We start from the raw sequence: 18,889 nt of genomic DNA on the forward strand, positions 1-18,889 counted from the left end.
ATCACTTATAGCCCCTGTGTTTTTATACACCTCCCCACCAAGACTCTAACTATCTTTTCCTCTAGTAATTTGAGTACGTGTGCATGCACATTACATGACTGAAATGCATTACTATAAACAAGATGGCTAATGTGTCTTCTGTGTGGCACATGGTAGAATAACTGGAAAATAGAGTTGTGTAAAATCTTCCCGTAACAGTGGGTGTCCTACTTTTCACTGTATTCATTACATGTGAGATCACTTACCAAGGATAACCCAATGTCCAGCCAGTATACCAAAACCTTTCCATCTTCCCCAGCATCATACTTCAGGAATATGCTCCACGTGCAGTTATAGGGCATAAAGGTGATGCATGTAAACTCATTTCTCAGAAAAGAAGTGCCCCAGGCAAACAAGAGCAACCACATGATAAAGCAAGACATTTACATCCTTGAAAGTAGCAGAAAGCAGGGCAAGAAAGAAGACCCCTTACAGCAAAGTGTGCCCAACAGGAGATGGAGAATAGGGATCAGGAAAGAGGGACTAAATACTGTAACAGTGAAAAGTAGGACATCTACTGTTAGAATATCTTACACAATGGTACTATGTCCTTCCTTATAGGTCCATATCAGATGACAAATATTCAGAAACAAACTCCATATGGTTGAGTTTTTGAAAACTAAAAGCTTTTGAATGGTCATTGCAGTACAGCAATGACTGGGAAATTAACCCTTTTCTTCACTGTAGTCTGATCACGGAGATGGTATGCATCATTTGCAGGGGGTGTGGGGGGTGCAGCTCCCCACATGGCAGGTGCAGGACTGCTTGCCCCCCCTGCAAAAATGTAAAAGGGTAGATTTTATGTTCAAGTTTTCGGAAACTTGGTCTTATGGTCTCAATATTTTTTTCGAGTTTCTGGAAAATTCATCAACGGACATAGATGTCCTTTTCCTCATCACTGTTTAAGTATTCATTACATGTGGGAGATTACCAAAAAGCTACTGAAATGGATGGGAAGAGGAAGGCACAGAAAAACCCTCAACAAATCCATTGTTAGATCATGCATTTAAACGTACAAAAATAGATTTTTTTTTGCTCAAGTCTAGAAATGCAGCCATACTAAAGCAGGCCTTTACAGCATACATACAGTTTTTGTAAATGCACTGTAATCAATTAAAATAACCTTCAGTCAAGAATATGGATAAGTACAGAATGTTTAATACATTTGAGTACATTTTATTTGTATAGTACAAAGCTTGGGAACCAAGGCTTAAGAGAGTGTAGAGATTTGCAGGGTTTTAGTATATGGAAATACTTTAGACATAGTTAATTAATTTGAAATTATATGAAGAAAGTCTTTGCAGTACAGACACTTTTACTAAAATGCAAGAGTCAGGTCAAATATCCAGCATTTCAGAATATTCAGGATATTTAGGAGGAAAGGAATACCAGCATTCCGGAATATCACTCAATTTCTACAGAAATATCAGCACTATTGGAGATGGATATTGACATCTACCTTCACTGTACATAAAACATTCTTATCCAAACTAGGTGTTAGCGGACTTTATTCTGAAAAGTGCTAAAAGACTTGGAACAAAGGAGACAGTGGTACCTTTTCAGGACAATTCTAGGTAATTAACAGATAGAGACATTTATTCCAGTTTCAGCCATTCCTGCTCAATCCAGTATCCTACCAACTCTTACAATGGTGAGTCACCAGCAATTAAAGTTAGTCCAAAAACCCCATAGCAACCTTATCAATAAGTCTGTGTATTCTACAAAATAGACTACAGAGCAGCAGTATTTCTTCAGAACACTACTTTAAAAAAAGAAATCTAAACAAACAGACCAAGAGAACTTCAAAATATGTACAATAAAGTTTCAAAAAACTAAAACAACTTCAGCAGTGTTCCTTCAAAACATTACTTCCAAAATACCAGTGTAATATACATTATCCACTTAACAGCAACATACTTAATCTCCAAAACAGACCAGACTTTAGTTTCCAGTGCGACATCACAGAGCCACGAAACAAGACAGATAAAAACTGCAAAACACCAGGGCACCTTCAAGCAACTTCCATGCTTGCATATATTTTGTTAAAATGCATTTTCTAGTCAAGTCAGAAAACACATCTCAGAAAAGTTTAAACTTAAACTAAACTCAGTCAAATCTATCTTTATTATCTGCATCTATGTCCCCCCAGGTAACAATTTTTCTACCATTGAAAACATCCTCTGTTGGCTATCACTAAACTTACCCCAAGAAACAATAATCCTAGGTGACTTAAACATTGAATGGTAATCTTGCAACAACAAGCACCCTACTATCCATATTAACCTTCACGGATTCTCTCAAAATATCACCTGCCCCACTAGAATAAATAAAACTAACAAAAAAGAAAGTACCTTAGACTGGATACTCACCAACAGTCAACTCCATACTTATGAAATAGGAATCCTTCCTGATGGTATAAGTGATTACATATTAACTTACATAAATCAGGCTCAAAACCAACCCCCCTACCCAAAACATAACTAGAACAATCAGAACCAACAAAAATTAAACCTTGAGCTATTTCAAGGAGAACTGAAAGCATGCAACTGGTCACCATTAAAAGACCTTCCTCTTGATGAAGCTGTTGACTTCTTTAATGCTAAGTTTCTGGCCATACTCAACTACCATGCCCCCACTCACTCTATTAAAATTAAAAGTAAATCTGCCCCCTGGCTCTCAGAAACTAAACAAAAAATCAATCTGAGAAATAAAATCTCGAAAAAAATCTCACTTAACTAAAAACACTACTAATACCAACATTTCAAACAATTGAGAAATCATGCCAAAAAAGCAATAATGACCGATAAAAAAAATTACCTGAAACCACAGCAATCTTACCAAAATAACCCACAAAAGTTCTGGGCGAACATAAAGCAGTTACTACAGCCAAGTAAACCTGTCACACCCAACCCACAAAGCTCAGACATAAAAAAATCCTAACCACATTGCTAATGACTAATTCCGTTTTCACCAAAACAATTCAAACTCTAGCCAGTCAACTCTCCAGCAAAAACACAAACATACCCAACAGCCACTTAAACCCACTTCCATTTCTTTTCCAACCTGTTCCAACATCTTACATTCTTTCCCTTATCAAAAAACTTAAACCATGTACTACCTCTGCTGACCTACTACCTCCAGAATACCTGCAATTAGCAGCCAAATAAATAGCCTACCCAGTCTCCATACTGATCAACAGAACCATCACTGAGGGATACGTCCCTAAACTTTGGAAAATCTCCCACATTATTCCTCTTCATAAGGGTGGAAATTCAACTGATATTTCCAACTACCGCCCTATTGCTCTACTCTCTCCCTTATCTATGTTTATGGAAAGATGTATACACAAGCAACTGCTTGACCATCTTCTTCAAAATAACTTACTCTCCAATACCAAACACGGCTTTAGACCTTCGCATAGTACCACCACTGCCCTCCTCTCCTTTACAGACACTATAAACAAAAATCTTAACCAAAACACCCTTTTCTCTGCACTTTTCTTAGACCTGTCCAAGGCTTTTGACATGGTCAACCATCAAATACTCATACACATTCTTCAATTTTTATCGCTTGAAATTCAATCTATTAACTGGTTTAAATCGTGCTTAAATAATAGTCATCAAGCAGTACTCTGGAACTCCACTCCCATCTTCCTAGCTACCAGTTAACAATGGTGTCCCCCAAGGATCCATTCTGGGCCCCCTTCTATTCTCTTTATTTATCAATGACCTCCAACAAGTAGTCCCTCAAGCTACATACATACAATACGCAGACGATTCTACACTAATTTGCTCAGCAAAATCTGTCTCTGAACTTCACTTCCTTACTCAACACATTTTTCAATTCTGTAGAAGAATGGTTTTCTCAACGCTGTCTCCTATTAAACCCAAAAAAAAAACCAAACTCCTCCTCTTCACACCTTCCAGTAAATCTCCCCACATAGACTTTACAACAACATCTAAAAATGCCACACCTATATCACAAGATTATACTACTAAACTACTAAGCGTTACCACTGACAACAACCTTAACTTCGATACCCACATAAGCAACACTTTGAAAAATATTAATAAAAAAATAAGCTCTCTTTACAAAATCAAACCTTTCCTCACTCCAGAATCTAGAATAACTATTGCCCACTCACATCTTATCTCACCCCTTCTCTATGCCTCACCCACTTATACTAACTTATCAAAAAAGAATCTGTTGAAGCTAGAAAACTCCTACCACAGCATAGCCAGATTTGCTACAGGCAACCCTTTTAGAACCCACCACTGTACTAATCTAAAACAACTAGGTTGGCTAGAATTTCAGCAACTAAAAATTAATCAACTAGCCATAACCCATCAACTTCTATATCAACCTGACAAAACACCTATACTATCTACTCTTATTCACCCCTACCACCACCTAAACTCCCTAAAATCAGCACACAAACTTCTTGTAAATATTGACAAAGCAAACAGAGCTGGAGACTCCCTCTTTTCTAACACGGTTGGTAAACACTGGAACCTCCTCCCCAATCAACTTTCTTCTATTCCCTCAAAATCTCTCTTTAAAAAGAAACTTAAACTCTACCTTAAATCACAATGGCTGTGGCCCCTGTAGTAATCCTAACTTTAGCCCCCGACAACTGAATACATTCTACATCTTTTTGACCACTTTATCTACCTCATATTTGCATCCACTGATTCTATATCTCCTTCTCACTATTTACATGCATACACACACATATATACATATATACATATATACATACATACATACATACACACACACACACACATATATACACATACATACACACACATACATACACACATATAACTATTTCTATATATATGTATTCTTTCCACTTCTTATACACATATATAATTATTTCTATATATATGTACTCTTTCCACTTCTTATACCACATGATATACTAACATCTGCCAGGCTTCTTCATACTATTCTGTGTCCTCTATTACTAAACATTATGCTAGTATTCACCATAAATATCACTTTAAGCAATATTTTGTAATAATATTCTTATCTAAATGTTCTATTTTCTGCAATTTGTACTTTATAACTGTCACCAGTTAAAATGTTATCTTTATTTGCCTATGTTCATGTACTGCTGTAAAGTTTTCACATTTTTTTTAATGTAATTTAATTTTGAATATTGGAGCTCATCTACCCGGGCCACTACTGAAAATGGACATATATCCAGCTAGACTAGCCCGGTCAACAAATGTAAAATAAATAGATAAAATAAATAAATATCATCAGTAAATGCAAATTGTATAAATATTTCAAAATACTTAGACAGTAAAGACTCCAGGAATGTGTGGTTTAAAAATAAAAGTTGGGTAAAGTCATCTATATATAAAAAAAAAGAAAAAAAAACTGTTCTATTAATATTAAATTTAAATTTAAAGGTTATTAGATCAGAAATGTCGAATCTGTCTAGACACAAGGGCTCTCAGAAGCAGACTGCCATAGATTCTCAGAATGCGTCAGCTTCTATTAGTATAGTTTCAAATGTAAACACACTCTTGTTTATAGTATTCAGAAATCAATGTAAACACTACACCATATGTAATTCAAGATACAAAGTCACAGTATTGCACACACAGATGTACAGAGTGTACAAAATATGCAGATTTCCAGCAAGGCATACGCTTGCAATGTTTCAAGTTCATGTTATTTCAAATACAGATGTTCAGAATGTAACAAATTCTACTTTGTTTTCAGAAGAGACCATGCAAATACTGCATTGAGGGGGATAAGAGTGATCAGTGTGTGGATTTTTCTCAGTTTGTTAAAACAAACACCAGCATCATACCTCTCAACCTCAGAGAAAAAAATCTGGACAAAGCCTAAAATGGGGAGAAACATAGGGACAGATTTTAAATATTGCTCTTACAAACTTAGAAACTTGATAGAATAATAGGTTTTGCATTAGCATGAATTTTCTGAAGGACGTGAAGTCTTAAAGTCAAATGTTTGTTATTATTTAATGTCAATCCTCAGCTGTTTGCCAGAAAGGTACAAATTTTAGAAGGAATACACCAAAAATATGAGGCAAAAATCTGGACATTCTGCAAAAATCTGTACAGTTGACAGGAATGACCAGTATAAGATATACAAACTTTAGGGAAAAATAACAAAAAATGCACAATTCTAGTGCTTCTGGACAAAACATACCATAGCTCAAATAGTGGTGTTGCTAGTTCTATAGATACACATTTTCAGCTCATCTATAATGGGTGGCAGTCCAGCGCCAAACCAGTTTATCTGTCATTGTTTAAGGTTGAAAAAAAAAAAGGACAACACTGTTTACAGAAAATTATAGAATAATGTGCCGATTAATACAGACACACCAATTTCAGTTATAAAATTAGACATCTATTAGAAGACATGTCCAGGTTTATCAAAAGTTTAAGGGTCAAAGATACAGCAGTTAACAGTTCTAATATAACAGCTCCATACTAGCTATGGACATGTCAGAGCTACTTGTTTTAAACTTGAGTAACAAGATCTTATGGAAAAATAAAATTGCTTCACAATGCAAAGTAGTGCACACAGGTGACAAGATTTGTATGCAGTAGATTGTGCAGGTGTACAGAAATTTTAAAACTGGTTATGATAGGAATGCGCATATTTATGGGTTAAAGATAAACTAAATTCCAGTTCAGCTGCCAAAGCTAACGTCTGGGAATAAAATTACATTTTCAGAAACATTTGCTTTTTCTTTGAAAGATACTGGGAGTGGCCAGTTAGAAAAAAAGGCAACAGTATGCATTTATCATTCTGGTAGCTCATGTTGTGTAGGGTGTACCAGAAATGACTGCTATGTTAATTCACAGAATAAAGGGTTTATAGTTACAGTTCTGGCAAATTAATTTGTGTGGGTTATAGTTTTATTTACCGGCTATTGTCAACACCTTTTGAGTTACGGTAGTAAAATGTTGCAATGCATAAATATCTTAATACAGAGACAGAAAAGCATTCAGACATACCAAATAATGGTTTTGCTAGTTTCTAGAATGTAAACTTCAAAGTAAATGCTACATTGTAAAAGTGACAGTACAGTCAAAAACGCAGATCCCATGCAAGAAAAAAAAAAAAGTAGTGAAACATAATTATTATATGTCATTAAAGCCACAGGTTCATACCTCATGTTAAAAGAAGCTTTCCATGCTTGTACAAAAGCAAGACAAGGTTCCAGAATCCGATCAGTTGAACCATTTACATATACACATGCATTATCAGAGTTGAAGAATGTATATATTTCATGCCGAAATTGCAGGTTACCTAGCACACCAAAGACAAGCACACACTTATGTAATGGCGTTACAGGCTAGCTCAGAAAAATGAATTCAACACAGTACTGCATGCCATAAAACCGAATGGCAAGGATCAATGTAATATTAGTGACAGTTTTATGCAGTAACCGTTCTTGCCATTTATCCAAGAAGACTGTAAACTAATAAATCCTTTCGGCATTTAATACTACAACTGACACTCACTCAAGGCACTCCTTAAAATGGAGAACAGACATCTGTGCAGTGACAGAGACATGGTTCAAAGCTCCAGGGAGCACCCCTGCATTACCAAGCTATACTTCATACCACACCTTTCGGCTATGAAACTCGGACCAAAACACTAAAGGTGGAGGCGTGTCCATATTCATTAAGGATATCCACACCTCCAAGCTAGTTGCTCAGCATAATGCAACCGATATTATCCAAGTTCAACTAACTCAGGGCAAAACCGCAATCCAGATTGTAGCTTGCTACAGACCCCCCACCATGTCCCAAGATTCACTGGAAAATATTAAGGTACAACCCAACACCCTAATAATGGGTGATTTCAACTACCCAACTATTAACTGGGAAAACTACTAGTGTACCAACTCTTTTGCTCAACGTTTTCTGGAAATGAATTCCAATGCCTTGAATCAACTTATTCACACCCCCACTAGAGGCAGCAATATCCTAGACCTGGTCATCAACATGGGCAACTGGTGTTCCACACAAGAGGTCAGGTCCTCGTTGGTCAGATCTGAACACAAGCTAGTCACTCTAAACATCCACATCCCGCTCCCACCCCCATTAGGAAAGCAACCGTAAAACATTTCTCCAAAGCCAACTTTACATTTAAGACTGAAGTGGCAAACTTCATGACACCCATGCAGATAAACAATAGAGGTACGAATACTGAATCCTACACAAATGCACTTTGTAAGTACTTACACGAGTCCAAGGATTGTGCTATCCCTAACAGAACTATGTTGCTCTCCTCCAAAAAAAGGAAGCCAATCTGGTGGTCTTCTGCATAAACAAACTCTACAACAGAAGAAAGAAACTTTTTTTTTTTTTGCAACAAAGTAAAATCCCACGATTGGAGGAACTCCCTGGTCAGCCTCAGTAAGAAGCTGAGATGACTAGCTTTGGAGAAGTTTATAAGGTATGAAAACAAAAAAAAAAAAAAAATCGCCACTAATTCTAAAGTCAACCACAAAGCATTCTATAGCCATGTCAAGAATCTATAGCCATGTCAAGAATCTCAGTGGCAACACTCAAATCTGCTCTGAGTTGCAGCACAACACCACCAAATATACAGAACCAGCTGATATTGCCAACATCCTGGCAGATAGGTTCAGTGCTAACTTTAACCGCCTCTCACCACTTAAAGGGCCCATTCATTATACCAGAAGAATGCAATGTTCCTGTAATCATGGCTGCACAGATAAAAACCTCCCTCTCTAAAAGCCAAGAACACAGCATCCATGGGACCTGACAACATCCCAGGCTACCTTCTACACAAACTACAAAATGACCATGGTACTTAGGTGGGGTGCCAGTTCAATCATAGCTTCACCTCAGGCTTTGTGCCCATTGAATGGCGCACCGAGATGGTTATCCCATTCCACAAAGGGAGGGCCACAACAGACCCTGGGAACTGCCAATAGCCTAACGAGTCTGGTCTGCAAGGGCATGGAATGTATCCTCATTGGAACTTAAAGACATTGGAGATCTCCAAACTCTGGACCCCACACAGTTCGGGTTTATAAAAGGCAGATCATGTCTCCTAAACCGGATAGACTTCTTTGAAGCAGTCAGCAAAGCCATAGATGAGGGCAAGGTTGTCAACACAGCCTATCTAGATCTCGCCAAGGGGTTCGACACCATCACCCACTCTGGAATTATAAACTCACTAAACTAGGTATAAATCCCTATGTCACAAGATGGGTTGCCAACTGGCTTACTGACAGAACCCACACTGTGAAAGTAGCAGACTCCAAATCAGACTTTAGTCCAGTGACAAGTGGAGTACCACAGGATTCAGTCCTGGGTCCTCTCCTGTTTGGTATCTACTTCTCTGAAGTACAGGCTAACACAGAAGGTCTTTGGCTAACTAAATTTGCAGATGACTAGAAGCCATAATTGAAACTCCTTATGGATGTGGACATCCTACAAAAGGGCCTCACTGAGACAGATGCCTGGTGTCAAAGCCATGGTCTCAAGCTCAATGAAAAAAAGTACATTGTCATCCCCTTTAACTCCTCTGTATCTATGAACCTTGGGACACAGGGTGGACAGTAGTCTCTCCTTTGATAATTGTCAGGAAATCCTTCTACGTGGCACATCTCATCACAAAAGGTATCTCATCCAGAAAAAAAAAAAAAAAAAAAAAAAAAAAAGTGGTCATTGTTCCCCTCTACTCATCACTCATTATACCCATTAGAGAGTACAATGCCCCTTTTGGTATGTACCTCACAAGACATCTACAACAACTGGAAAGGCCACAAACATACCTAACAAAGAGGATTAATGGCCTCAGATGCCCTACGCAGACAGTCTCAAAAAAACTCCAGCTTTACTCAGTTGCATATCGCCTACTCCGAGGCGATCTCTGCCTAACATACAAAGCTATGTCAAACCCAGAGTTGTCCCAGAAATCCAAATCCCACTGAACTACATGCTCTAGGGACCTAAACCTAGTCACCACAATAAACAGAACATGCTGGAGGCATGGATTACTGTCCACGAGACTTCCCATACTCAAACAGACTACCTATTTCAAATAAATATACAAGTCTTTTGTGAGACTTCTCAAAGCACTTAATCTTTAGGGGCTTCTTTCGGAGTTCTCATATTATGACTCCAGTGCTTTTCAAACTGATTCTACTTTAACTCTAATTTTAATTCCAAAGCAGCATAAAAAAAGCATTAGATATATTCACACATCAATGAGCTTATATTGGTGTTCTGAAGAAAAAGAAAGAAAAAGAAAGCTTAGCAGTTTAAGACCACTTCTTGTAACATGGCTAGAAGCATGTCTAATGGTCACAGTTCTGGCCAGCCTAAGATCTGTTTTTACTTCATTAATGCCCATAACTTTGTTGCAGTCCACTACTGCTAAGCCAGAAGGTACCTATAGTAGTCCAGGTATAAGCAGCATATGTTTATCCCATGTCGAAAAATATAGTCAGGGTAGCAATGAATGCTCAGTTTAGAATTGTTAAAGCTGCAAATGTTGTTTAAAAACCCAATTTTCTTTTGTGCTTTGCAGACATTGATACAAAAAGACACCATGTCAGTTTTGCCAGGTTGATTTTCCAGAATGCACCATCACGACTGCATCAGCCACCCAGCCTTGCAGAAAAGATGTGAAAAGGGAGGTTTGGAAGGCTTGAGTGTAAAAAACAAACAAAAAACAGTTATTCCAATACCTCAATAGAGATGGGACAATGCAATGCAAGGCCTAAACTTGGCAGAAGCTGTGCTGCACAACAATGCATCTAAAATACGTATACAGCAAATGTGCATTTCATCATGGTTTGCCGAAATGCGTTTAAGTTATCTAAAATCTTTAAAGGATAAATACAACAGCTGTGTATTTATACAGATTAGACTTGAAGCAAGCATGCAAATGTTTTAATGTTTTCAGCCATTTGTATAACAGCACCAGTTAAGTTTAAGCATTTGTCTATGTTCAAGTAACACTGGCAGAAAAAGTATCCCTTTAGAATTAGTTTATCGAGAGTCAAGAATTTAACATTAATACACAGCTATTTTTAATGTTCAGTATAAATATGCATCACTTTCAGTTTCAGTCTAGGTCAGCAGTATGACAAACTCCGGTACAAGTTCAGTATAGTACATTTCAGAATATAGCATTCATACTCAGTTATACATTTCTAACAGCATTAGTAGACAATTTAAAATGTGTAATTACATCACACTTCACATTGTTCAGTCATTAGTTTTAAGGGTACAGTGACGGAATTAAGCTCATTTCACATTCAGTCTTTCAATCTAAAAGATAAGTCTTTCAATCTAAAAGATAAGTAATGTTTATTATACTCGAGGCATAACACGTCAGGGTTAATCTACATAATACAGTGCAGCTTAATTACTGTACAGAAAGCATAGGTTTTAGTCAGGTACTTCTATTACAGCACATAGATAGTTACAAGTTAGACAAATTTAAAAGCCAGACATCTATTACAGCACAGAAATTAAAAAAGTAAAGACATTATTAGTTACAAATCTAGCTGAAGATTTACAGCGACAAGTTACATTAAGTTGTAATTATGCTTAGAGATGCATATTGCAGGTATAATAAAAAAAAAAAGTTAACCAGTTTTATGATTTAATCATAACTGGGGAAATTTTTAAAGTTGAGTCTTCATCCAAGAGGATTAATGCTCAAGTGACACCTAGTGGAGAAAATTAAAGCTGCAGGTTAATTTACCAGGTGAGGAAAACATTAGCTCTAGTGATTATAGCATATTTGCAGACTACTCTATAAATCTATTAGCATGATTCCAGAAGTAAATCCCATTTCATTAATTTCAGAGACAATGGTTACAAAATACTCAAACATTGCATAGGCCTAAAAATGCAAGGTTAGGCCTACAACTTAATTTTAGATTTTAAAGTAACTACAGAAAGAGATATCAGTATATGTTCAGGAATCTCAGGAGTTGTTAGGTCAGGTATCATTTAAAATGTACAAAAACTACAGTAATCTCTTTGCAGAAGTCTAGGAATGCATCCATATTAAAATCCTGCTTTCACAATAAACATACAGTTTTCAAAACACACCTGCAATCAGTGAAAATAACATTCATTCAAGAAAAATGTTAGGAAGAGAATGTGAAATACATTCGAGTATATGCACATTTTGATTGTATTGTACAAGGCTCATGAACCAAAGCTAAAGAGGTATATAGAGATTTGCAGGAAGTACTTCAGACACAGTTTACTTGGTTCACTTGGACTGAGACGCAGATAATCTTTGCAATACAGACACTAATATGAATGCAGAAGTCAAGTAAATTATCCAGCATTCCAAAACATTATTATTCACGAGGAAAGGAATATCAGCACCATTTATCCAGCATTCCAGAGTAATACAGAATTTCTACAAATTGTTTCAGTTTATTAGCACTGTTACTGGAGACAATACTCTGATGTTGACATCTACCTTCATTTACGTAAAGCCTTCTTAAAGTCTGCAAACACTGCAGTTTGGTTATCTGCCAAGTCATTGTGTACATTTCGGAATAAACCAGAGATGGTCACCTGATCAGTACAGTTCTAGGTAATTAGAAGAATAATGCATTCATTCCAGGTCTCATTCATTTCTTCCAGACATTCCAGCTCATTCTAGTATCCTAGTGTCATATTAAAATTTCTACATTCATGAAGGATGTCTCTGGCAAAGCCTGCCCTGGCTCTGGAAATGGAATCCAACTTATTATGTTTATCATGTGTGGACAGAGAACCAAGTAGCAGCTTCTAGAATGGAAGTATCCAAACCCCTTTACAGAGCACCAGTAGAGTCTACTGCACATTTAGACAGAACTGAAGCTGAAAGCAGTTTACCATAAAACAAACAAAAGAAGTGGTCTTAGAAATCCATGAAGAGACCGTTTGCTTAGAAGCTGCCAAACCCAATGACCTGGTGTTAAACCAAAAGCTGCTCAGATTTTTGGACAGCCTTTGTCCTATCCCCATAAAATCTGAGCTGTATGATTTTTGGATAGGCTTTGTCCTATCCCAATAAAATCTGAGCTGTATGCAAATCCAATGTGGGAAAAACCTTCACACTAGTACATCGTGGGATAGATTGAGGAGCAAGTCATTAGCCACACTGGCATAAAAAGGAGGGATTAGTACAGACACCCAGTCTCAAAAAAAAGGGAGGATCTGCCATAGCAGCCTGAAGTTCAGAAACTCACTTGGCTGAAGTAAGAACCAACAGCAAAACAGTCTTCCAAGTACAATGTTGCAAGCAGGAAGAAGAGAGCTTGAATGGAGCCAGAGTTGATTTTTCCAAGGACAAAATTCCCAAGAAGGTAGTAAAGGTTTTACTGGGGGCCTGATATGACTAACAACTTTAAGGAACCGGTTGACCTCAAAACAAGAGGTGAATGCCAGGTTCAAGGGCAGACAAGCAAAGATTGCTGATAGGTGAGCTTTAACAGAAGAATATGCTAAGCCAGCATGGCACAATCCACACAAGTAGTAACCAGAAAGATTCCTACAGAGAAGGGATCATGGTGATGCTAGAGACAAAAATTCTCTTCCATTTAGCTATACAAGATTCTTTGTTAGTGGGTTTCCTGGGCTTGAGCCAAAACATAAGTATATCCTCAGAAATGTAGTATCTAAAGGAAATCAAAACCCCATCACCCAAAAATGTAAATTGAAGAGTGGACAAGTGAGGGTGAATAAGATCTTATCTTGTGTTAGAAAATCCACCAGTGAAATAATTGTGACGATTCCCCCTTTCACATGGCCAGAGCAATCAGTACCATCCAAGCCAAAAAGGGAGCAAACCGCAAGATTCTGGGGGAGTCCTTCATGTTTTCTGCAAGGCTGTGGGAAGAAGAAAATGAGTGTCAACATAGGAGAACATTCCCTGCCAAGAAAAGGGCAGGGTTTCCATCTTTCAAGTCGGAGGACTTGGGACTAACAGAACTGAGGAAGTCATCCATACAGATGACAGGCAAAAATATCCCGTTGAGGAATACCTCCTGACGTATGATGTCCAGAAACACTTTCCTGTGAAGCATCCATTTGAGAGGTAGTCTCCTGGAGTCTGCCACAAGGTTGCATTCTGAAGGGAAGTAGAAAACCTGAAGGGTGCCTTAAGAGCTAGTCTGCAAAGAAGACGAGACTTTCACCCCCTTGCCCCTATTTGTTTATGTACCACAGGACTGTGGTGTTGTCTGTAAAGACTTTTGAAGGGCCTGGAGTCCAAAGAGAATAAAAGGACTGTATAACAACAACGAGCACCCTCATCTCTTTTACACTGATGCATTGTAACTGCTGATGAAGGGCCTGTAGACCGTAAACCTTCAGATTGTTGGAAGAGGCTTGCCAACCCAGTCAGAAACATCTGGTAAAGTTCTTTAGTAGGAGACAGGTGCCTGAAAAGGCAGACCTGGATTCAGGGAGATCTGTCAAATCCACCAATGAAACTCTACTTTAAAAACTAAAGGGAGGAGGAGAATGCTGAAGTTAAACCACTCTGAGGTACTATTGAAGCTTTCTAAAATGAAACTTGGTACAGAGAGAGTCATGGGAATGGTAAATGCCACAACCCCATGGCTCTGTGAAATTCCCTTGCAAGGAGGAGGGGAGAGGGGCTGGAAGCAGGTTAATAGAGTAAGAACTTTGGGAGATGGAAGGCAGGCCAACATTGGTATGGTCTATGAACAAAACAAATTTAGATTGACTTTCTCTGAAATTGGGGACAAGAAAAAGAAAAATTTAAAGGTTCTTCATAAACTTACCTTTGTCTTGTAGAGTCTAACAGGTCAGCAGCACCACCAAAACAATTTTGCTTAGCCAAAGGAGCATTTAGGAGCGTGGCCTAAATATGAGGCAAGGCCTATAATAAAAGCCAGAGTACCTCCTCATAACTGAGCTTGAAGCAGCAGCTTTAGAGCATGCATCAGCTGCATCGTAACTACACTTCACAGAATGAAGAGCCAGCTACCAGTCAAGTGGAAATCAATAAGGAAAGGGCAGAAGTCTTGCTTTCAGAATCAGGAAGGTCTGACAAGGCCCCCACCAGAATCAAGCGGAGGGAAAAATCAAAAATTTATCTGGTCATGTGGGTCTGATGAGTTATGGCCCTGAAGGCCAGAATAGCAGAAGTATAAAAACTTTTCCCCGCCTCTCTAACCAAATGTACTGGGAAGAATTTTGGAATAGGAAAAAAGCTGGATTTTTTTCAGTAGAAACTGAACACAGCAGGGTCTGAAGGAACTTGTAAAGGTACTTAAAGCCTCAGGCACCTTATAAAAGTGGTCAGGCTTTTTATGTGATGGAGGGTGGAAAGCAGGAGCCAAAGCAGCAACTGCAAATGTACACAGCACAGAAGCCAGGACAGCAGGAACAGCTCATAATACTGGTTCTGGGTGCCAGAGACTTGTTAGCAATTCTGTTTAAAATGCTCAAGTCAGGCAAAAATCAGTGTCCCCCTCCAAAGTACAACTCTTTAAAAGAGAGAATCAGGGCTCGGGGAATCCTCTTTCTCTAACCCATAGCATAAGTGTGAAGCTATTTATGAGGAACAGGACAAGCATTCATGCCCTGAATCCAACTCCACATCCAAGGAATCAGATTCCCTAGTTATTTTAGCTGGGATAGAAGATCAAAAAGCAAGAACAGTCCATCCTCAAGGGGGGATTCAAGGCCATCAAGGCACTAAACAATCCCTTGATAAAATTCTGCCACCCTTAAGGATCTTCAAGTTTAGTTTCCGCTTTTTTCAAAGGCACATCAGCTTTGACCAACTTAGGAGGCTCACAACCACTCCTTGCCTCTAAGGGTACCAGAAACCTCTTCAATAGCTAGAATTTGGGTAATCCTCCTAAGCCCTTCATAAATTACCAGCAGTGGTTCTCCTTCAGCATCCATGGTGGATGTTTGCACAGCATCAGAGGACATGCAAGTCTTATCCATGCTGGTCTCCAACAAGGTCACAGCAGTGGAAACCAGGGTTGGCACAGAACATTCTTTGGAATCTTTATCAATCTTGAGAGACATCTGTTGGAGGCTTGACAGCAGCCGCAGCAGAATCGGATATATTTTTAGCCCTTTTAAGAGACAGGTATATCTCAGTGTGGGCAGATTTGACAATGGTACCCCAGCTCAAAAGCTTCAGACATTGGCTATCCATGTAAATGGACAGCAAAGATGCACAGCTGCAAGGGGGTTTTGGATGAAGTACACTGGATATGATTGTGAATAGCACCTATGCAGAACAGACTTCTTGCATCTATTGTTACAGGGAATCTGCCTCCCACACTTGACATTTTCCCTTCTTGGATGACAAAGCCCATTAAACACAGAGAAAGAAAAAGGAAGGAACCCCCCCCCCCCCATGAGGGAGAAATCAGCTTAGTGAAAAGTGTTCAGACCAATCTTTAAACAGTGGTATTCAAACTGGCAGCAAAGAATTTCTGAGAAATGAGCATGTTTAAGTTACCTTTATGCCCTACACCTGCACAGGGAGCATATGCCTGATGTACGATACTAGGAGGATGTGAAGGCTTTGTTATACTGGCCTGAAGATGAGCTATGCTTGGCAGGAGATCCCACATGTAATGAATACTGCAACAGTGCTAAGGAAGGTCATCCACTTCTTCACCCTCCAACACTCCATCATCTTGCCCTATCATCTACAGACCATCAGCTAATTAAACTTTTTTGCTGATTACTGTTCTTACTCTGTGTGGATTTTTTGTTAGAGCAAACATGGTAATTTTTCAAACTATTAGGATTAACTAGATGGTTTGCTTGGGATAAAGTTACTAAATACTTAAAAACAATTGTTTTATACAAAAAAATAGTACAATACCAACACACAGAGGAATAAAAACATGTATGAATTATTTTCTTCACTGCAATATTACTGAGATAGTGTGGAAGGGTTAAGCAGTCATTCATACAAAGAAACGGAATTTATAAAAATGTTAAAATCAGGAAAAGTAGCAGAAGAAATACAATATTCAAACCACTTGAATAATGTGAGGAAGACAAATGTCAGGGAAATAAACTAGAATTGGAACGTAGAAGTTTATATTCTACGAACAGATCATAATTCTTTCAGTAGACGTTCTTGACACATCACTTCTAACTTTCCTCATTAAAATACCTTGACACACTGACACCATGAAGAAAGATAAAAGCAATGTCAGTTTGGGGCAGCAGTGATTATTGACAGATGCATTTTAGTTAAACCTCTAATTCTACTGATGTTATAAATAGTATGAATGATACAATACACTGGCAAAAATGTTTATAACTATTTCATTAACTTTCAATGAATAAGTTTTAAAAATTCTTTGTTGGAGTTTAACATATGGGTGCATCTACCTTTCAGATCAATGCAAGCATAATATTGTCTTGCTAATCCATTAGCAATTTCTTTTTTCCTGCTTGGATTCTTATTTTAAGACACTGCAGTTTCTTTTACAAATAGAAAAATGCTGTTTGAGGTACCTTTATAAGCACAGATGCGTCACTGGAATTAAACGTCCTGGTCATTTTACAATCTTGTCTCAAGAATTATGTTATCACAGTTAAAAAAAAAAAAAAAAAAAAAAAAAAAGTGACCATGACTGCATTGCATACCAAAATACAAATATATGCATTTTTATATACAACTTCCAATGGTGCACAGTCAAAAAATAGATTCCAAGTTAAAAAAAAAACAAAAAACTGGCACTTCACAGATAGAAAATAAATTAGAGTATAGGTTTACTGACCTTCACCCAATAGCAGACTATTGGATCAAGATGTTCAAGTTGAAACAAACTGGTTTCACAAGTAGGAGTCTTCAGTGCCAATACTGACAAGCCAAACCAATGAGTTTAAGTAAATACACATGCATTTAAAAAGACTACCATTTGTCCACAAATACACTGCTCTATAATGAGACACACTTAAATGCATTACATTTTCTTTGGTTGATTACATTCAAAGCACATAGTTTTCACGATTCATTTGGATCATAAATAGGTTTATGAAATTAACTTTAAAAAATGTTTATTAAGCCCTGGTTTGTGCATAACCCCAAGATTCTCTCTCCATAGTTTTTGCTATCCAAAATAAAATATTTTGACTGAAAGGACGGCCCCTAACTATAATCAATACCCATAAATATAAAAGGTGCAGTTATGTTCTAAATGATGTTTAAACAGGAACTTAATTCTCTTGTATTTCAAATCATTAATATGAACAGCGATTCTTGGTTTCCATGGTCTAGTTGTCAAATGTAGAAAGCTCCACATTGGCAAACTGCCATGTGCATCACCCACTCAGTATTGCATGTAATTAAATATCTTACAGAAAAGACTTCTAATGGATTAACAGATGAGTGATTTTTGTTTGAGAAACAACCTTGCAATAAACAGATGCCACAATGTGCTCCCACAGACATTTCTGACATTTTGCTGTTTAATAGCTTGACTTTTTATACCAGGACAAATGTTCACCTATATTTTTCCTCATCTATAGCTCAAGTGGCATACTTCGTCTAGACATTTATCATAAACTCATCCACTTTTAAAGGGTGCCAACATTTATTAATAACTTCACAGATTTTAAATGCATTACTACCATATGTAGTCATAAAATTAATACAAAAACCCAGTCAAAAATTAAGATTCAAGTTCCTTTGGCCATAGACATTATTGTGTAGAAGTGTTTGAAGCCAAGTATGCGCTTGTCTAACATCCTTTACACTACAACACCCATTTAAAAATGGGTTCCTTATCATAGACTAAGACTCAAAATTGTTCAAATAACTACAGATTTGTCATGATTCTCAA

The 18,889-nt window shown here is 37.7% G+C and overlaps 1 long non-coding RNA gene across 1 annotated transcript; it reads right to left on the reverse strand.

Moving 5' to 3' along the window:
* Positions 1-10,952: 10,952 nt before the first annotated feature.
* Positions 10,953-17,901, reverse strand: LOC122789763. The gene is made up of 2 exons (XR_006362878.1): positions 17,825-17,901; positions 10,953-11,752 (listed from the first exon to the last, which is right to left on the reverse strand). It is a non-coding gene; the product is annotated as an uncharacterized LOC122789763 (long non-coding RNA).
* Positions 17,902-18,889: the final 988 nt, after the last annotated feature.

Source organism: Protopterus annectens, chromosome 15.part0 (assembly GCF_019279795.1).
Source record: "Protopterus annectens isolate FY-2018-M chromosome 15.part0, PAN1.0, whole genome shotgun sequence".
Classification (NCBI taxonomy): Eukaryota; Metazoa; Chordata; order Ceratodontiformes; family Protopteridae; genus Protopterus; species Protopterus annectens.